This window comes from Nematostella vectensis, chromosome 13 (assembly GCF_932526225.1).
Source record: "Nematostella vectensis chromosome 13, jaNemVect1.1, whole genome shotgun sequence".
Classification (NCBI taxonomy): domain Eukaryota; kingdom Metazoa; phylum Cnidaria; class Anthozoa; order Actiniaria; family Edwardsiidae; genus Nematostella; species Nematostella vectensis.
In genome coordinates, this window is record NC_064046.1 from 1,375,397 (window position 1) to 1,381,585 (window position 6,189).

The 6,189-nt window shown below is 36.6% G+C and overlaps 1 protein-coding gene across 6 annotated transcripts in view; it reads right to left on the reverse strand.

The window, feature by feature from the left end:
- LOC5505182 (histamine H2 receptor) overlaps positions 1 to 6,045 on the reverse strand; it is a 21,857-nt gene extending 15,812 nt beyond the window's left edge. For 3 of the 6 annotated variants that reach the window (XM_032373572.2, XM_032373566.2, XM_032373569.2), the window contains exon 1: positions 3,382 to 3,590. The gene's annotated coding sequence lies outside the window, so the exon portion shown is untranslated. Of the gene's footprint in view, positions 1 to 1,299; positions 1,742 to 3,381; positions 3,591 to 4,154; positions 4,202 to 5,535 lie in introns of those variants that run through there. The other 3 variants (XM_032373570.2, XM_032373567.2, XM_032373562.2) reach the window with 2 other exon arrangements.
- Between the last annotated feature and the right edge of the window lie 144 nt (positions 6,046 to 6,189).

Sequence of the window (6,189 nt, forward strand, 5' to 3'; positions counted from 1 at the left end):
AATCATGAGAAAAAAACTGCTGAGAGATAGAGGAGACTGTTGAAGAATCAATGCTTTGCTGTGGTTGGGCCGTGTGATTATTATATGAACAAATAAAGTCGACAATTGAAGTCGAATTTAGAAATGCAGATCATCTTTTGCAGATTAATCAAGCCTGCTGGCAACAGTTGAATTAAAAATCCTCACTTGAACCGATATGCAATATTGATAGTATGGTGATGATAAATTAACACGATATTCACTAAAGTTCTAATACTGTGGACGACTGCTAGGGGTATTAATAGTTTAAGCACCTTCTCAGCACCTTGATTTTTGCCATCTCCTTCATCAAAAATGCACACTCATTGTATAAGAGTAGAGATGCATTTGAGCCAAAATAAAAATTATTCAATCATATCGTATCCTCGTTTTGCAATTGAATTCGATCATATAAAGTTTTTTTCTTATGATGTTTTGCCAAATAGAGCTAGATTTGCATATCATTCTAAGTCGTATGACATTTTCGTTTTGTTTGGCATAGCAGATGCTAAATTTAATAATGAAAAGCAAAACACAAAACGCGGTTTATTGATTCATAGGAAATTTTCTTCACGGGGAGTTTAAAATATTCTTTATTTTGACAAAGAGAAATTTAAATGGACAAGAGACGAAATTTTGAAACAAGAACCAAACAATAACGCGCGTTTTTTAATATCCGGAAATCTGCTAAGGCTTTCATGGAGTGAGCACTTACTTACCTAACAAAATAGATAAACATTGCATTGGAATCGATTTGAGCCATACTCAGAGCTTACAACATAAACATTGCAAAAAATATCGAAAAATCAACCATTTATTTTAGGAAAAAGAAAAAAAAAAGGGCTTCGAAAAGGTGCATTCAAAATAGATTTTTTTGTCCGCGTTTTAAAATGATCAAGGCCCAAGAAAAGATTAGACGACGTTAAGGTGACACGGATGTGGAATTTAAAGGTAAAAACGCCAGCAAACTTCAGAAACGACAGCTGAACTCGGAATCAAAGCTTGTTTATGCGACAGGGAGGCGAAAGTTTTGATATTTTTGTTCTTCATAAATTGAAGATCCGAATAGAATTTCTTTTTCACTCCAAATAGACTTTATTAGAGATAACAGATAACAGAGGGATATTAGAGATTCAATTCCTATAGGGAATGATAGGGGTCCGAATTCATCACCTAGCGTTTTGCTTCACATTAGCCAAGGAAAAAACAAACTAAAATACATCAAGCTCGCCATATCTGCATCTAGACACCTTCAGAGTAGAGAAACAGTTAGCAACTTACGTAATTTGCGTGAAAAAGCCTTTGTGGAGTTGCCGCTGACTTTCAACTTTTGTCTGAACGCTGAGGGACTATTCGGGTTAAGATTTGCGAGATCTGATCAGTTTGATCATCACAATCATCCAACACCTGCAGCTCTTGTGTTGGTTCCGGTATTTAGACAATGCAAAAGGCGAATTAGAGTCTCGATTGAGATAACGATCTGTCCGCGAAATGTTCGGGCGGATCTAAACACCAAAACACCATCACAGGAGTCGTATGCTATCGTGCTTTGGCGGCCTACTTTGAGAGATAGCGTTCACTATGAAATCAGCCCTGTTGAGTAGATAAATAGATAAAATTGGCTCCTCTTAACGTTAGCCAGAAAAAAAAAATTAAAAAGCATCGGTCAATGTTTAGTCTAAAACTGCTACTACCGACAAAAAAGAACTTATAACTAGCCCTGTTGAGTATGAAAGCCGACATAGAACCACAAAGATAAATAGATAAAATTGGCTCCTCTTAACTTTAATAAAAAAAAATAAAGAAATAAAGAAAAAGCATCGGTCCATGTTACGACTAAAACTGCTACTACCCAAAGAAGAACTTAGTAACTTATGAAAAAAAAAGGACTTTGATCTTTAGCTGCTGACAAAACATTAGAGCCATTAGACAATGAAGTTTTTTTATACACAAAGCTAATACCAGTACTTGTAGTGTGTATTGGAGCAATATTCAAGATCCATGCTCCCATCTCTAATGATCTTGGAGAGATATAGGATTAATAATAGGTCTGAGTAGTACTGTAATAGAGCATGAAATACGACGAGTGTAATTACCATAATGAATATAGAATTTCAGTCGTTTGTAATAAATAGATGTAAAAATTAAGCCGAAAGGTTATGAGGGAGCTATACTCACTCAAAGATAAAAAAAGAAGGATAATTTAAGTTGACTTACAGAGCTTCTCAGATTTTGATCTTAGTAAACATAGACGGGGAAAAAACATTTCCTGCTTCCGTCAGGTGCGAAAATTCGACCCTAAGAAGATGAACAGGAAATATACTTCATGGGTATTATCATATTTAAAATACACCGCACACAGCAAGCTAGCAGAAAAACACACGAAACCAAAATTTGCCTAGAAACGGTGATGAACTTGAGAACAGGTGAATTATTTTAAAAATGGGTTTCCTTAATGTAAATAAGCTAAAATAAAGGTGCCCCGACACTGGCATAGTAAATGAAACAACGGCAGTTTGTAAGATAACACACTGTCACCCCTTCAATATATACCTATTTCAAAAAATGTTGTCAGTGCGAAACGGCAAATGGCGATTGGCAAATGGCAGTTCTAGGACCGTAAGGAACCATAGGTCTCATTAAATTCCTACTAAATGCTAAAGAATATGGATAAATCAAACAATTATCTATTAAAGATCATCAATGTATGTCTCTGACATTGCTAGACTTTATTTAACATTTTTAATTTTACGAATCATTAGTACCCAGAAGCACCGTTCGGGCTTAGAACTGCCATTTACTATTTGCCATTCGCCATTTGCACTGACAACCTTTTTTGAAATAGGTGTATATCAAATGGGTTTTTAAGGAATATGAATCGTTTTCGGTCTAACGACAGACCCACGGGATCGATCTCAAAGATACTTTGGTCGCTAGGTCACGCCCCCTCTAACAGGGTACAGTTTCTCGAAAATGACATGAAAAATGGATTTATAGTTACGTCAAAACAGACGACATTTTAAAGACCACAAGGCGCTACGCTAGCGAAAACGTCCAAATCACACTTTCGGTAGTTTCTGTGTCTCCTCAAGTACGTGCTACCTACTATTAGAAATGGCTTTTGGCACACACACACACACACAAAAGAAGAAAATAAATGGCAAAATTTGGCAAAAAATAAAGGAATAAAACAAACAGCTCCAGTAAACACTTCACAAATGGCTCAGAGCCTAAAAGTAAAAGTAAAGTTTGTAGGTTCGCATTATACTTCAAAGTTATTGCTCATAACAGTAGAGCCGTGTCTTTAAATTGCTACTAAGAAAAACTGTGCAAAGTCTAAAATCATCTGTATCAACCACATACCTTATTTCTTTCATTCCTTAGTGGCTATAAATCTTAAATAACATGAGCTCTTATCAAAAACCTCTCGACAGCACTACGTACCAAAGTATTACTGATTAGTTGGCTTTATGAAAAATCAGAATGCAGAGAATAAGCAGCCGTTCCCCGATAGGTCAAATAGATCACGTGATCTATTACTCTATTGATAAGCTTCAAGATCGTGGGGAAACGACTACAGCAAGTGGCGTGGAGCATGACGGCTACTGTCTAATGCTAGACGAGTTTTTTTTACATAATCGGGGGCCAGACCGAGCAAAGTTTCAAATCTCCTGAGCTCGATTATCGAGCAATAAAAACGCCAATTTAAGACTTATCCGCATCCATTCTCGAGCAATTACACAAGACTACTGAGAAGTAGAAGAAATATTAGGGCCTGGTGGCGTCTGCACTTCTATAATGTGTATTTTTTTTTCAAAATCTTTACCGGAACGGTTAAATTGATAATAGATTTTACTAAAAGAGGAGTTCTGTTTTGTTTGTTATTTTCTTACTTTTTCAGCCGGCCATCTACAAAAAAAATATTAAAATATTTCAATGAAAATAAGCCCTTTCTGTCTGATTCGTAAACGCTGAATTATTTTCTTTATTTTGTTGTTATTTTGCCGCCAAAAGCCGTACGCGCGCGAGTTCCCCGCCCCCAAAAGTCACGTGAGTCCCGTGCAAGTCATCATTTTACTGACATGAAAGATAAATTATTCATTACGCACAAAACAAGCAAGTAACTATTGACTTACCTGCCTCTATTCGTTCCCAATTAACTTTACGCGTGGTATTTAACAAGCTGTGAAACAAGGGACAGGATTTTAACTCCTTATCAAAGGGAATAGGTAATATGGCGGCACTTGTTTCCATCCGTGGATTAGGGTATTCCTTGGTGTTACGGAGAGCTTTGTTTTTGGTGCTCAAGGCCTTTGTACTCTATTCCATTGTCTCGTTCTAAGGTGTTTGTTTTTGGTTTTTGTTCCATTGTGTTTTTGGTGCTGGTGCTCCGTAACACCAAGAAACTACCGTGGATTAAGTCGTGAAATATTTTTTTAACATTATCGGCTAAAACGATTTTTATTTAAATAACTCTTTTTTGGCTGGGCTCCTGGACATGCATTTTGTCAAAAAGCTGCTATAAAACCGACCTGGTTGTTAGGATAACTTTATCTGGCTGAAAACCTGAGGGTTGCTTGGTTGGATTTCCCTATAATGGGTGCCCTGTGGAATTTCGGAGTGAAAACGAGGTTATGGCAGTTCGGAGTTTGATTGTATCCTTACATTGGCTTTATTTTATTTTGGTCTGACCAAATTACTACATCTTGCCAAACCCATTGTCTGGAAAACTATTGCAAACCATTTTAGCATCCTTTTTTTACCCAGTCTGCATGCGCACCGTTTACAGCAGAAAAAAATTTTCTATCATCTCGAACCATATAATTTTGTAAACTAAATGCTGCTTGTAGTTTCTCCTAAACAATATTTCTTATTTATATCAAAATAACAACAGAAGAACATCAATTTATTTTTCAGTTTAATTTTACTAATTGCTGCTTTAGCCACTGTCATCAGTCGAAATGGAGATAATGAAGTGGAATGGATGGTGTCTGGCATAACCATCAGTATAAGTATCAGCAGCGTTTTCATTATGCCAACATAAATCATTCGCATATTTACTTTAAATGACCGCGACAATTAATATGCCATTAAATTAATGACCCAAATAAATAACATTAATCAATTGAAAAGAGTGAATTAACAAGTGATATAAAAACCTAACTAAGTATATACAAAACTAAATATGAGTTTTCTTACTTTGCGTTGCGCGTGCTTTTAAAAAAATTGAATTTGCATGATATTTAGACTTACCTCGACACCCAGATTGATTTCTTATGGATTTCTTACAAGATCACTCATCAAGTTAAAATACACTTTGTTCCTTCTCCATATTTCACGAAAACATGTTTTGTGTTAAACGAATGGAATCGAGAGCAGTATTTTGGCGGGGCGTCTTGGGGGTACCTGCAGTTACGCGCTGTTGTTTATAGTCAAGTACCGCGCGGCGAATTTAAATACTCAATGTGTTCATAATTCATGACTTCAAGAATACAGTTTACAGTGTACCTTTCTTACCTTTAATATCTTTTCGCTTATCTTGGACTTCAAGACTTTCCAGGGAACGTTTTTTTCCACTGACGAATAAGTTGTTCTTGCAAAAAACTGCTCTTTATGTTTTGTATTTCTCTACATTTTTCACTAATCATCTCTTTTTGTCTTTTCCACTTTTCGTTTAGCTTTATTGAACTTTCCTTACTTCCTTTACTCCTCACAACAGAAATGTTACAAAGGTAACCACGTTTGTTTCACTCAATACCTCCGTCTTGACTTCGCCCCAAAGCTCGCCTCTGCCACTATTATTCAACAGTTTGGATATCGTGCGGTCACCCACAAAGTCAACTGACGTTCATACAGAGAACAGCCAAACTCTAATAGCTCTTGCAGGGTTAGAAGCCACGCCAAAGCAGAATACAGCCGGTCCGACCCTTAACATACAGCGTTCACTCCCGTCTAACACTGAATCTTTCGGCTATACTTAATAATATATACAACGCGGTTTTCTGTGAGGAGAAAGTCCATTACCGATAGAAGGTACTTAGTTATAATCGATAGGGGAACAAGGCGGGCAATTCCAATTCTTTAATATGTTTTTTTCCATCGGTGAGATGAAAGGGCCTTTAATATGTAAGCTCTTCCAGAAGTACTCAGGTTTGTCGTGTTGAGGTCGCC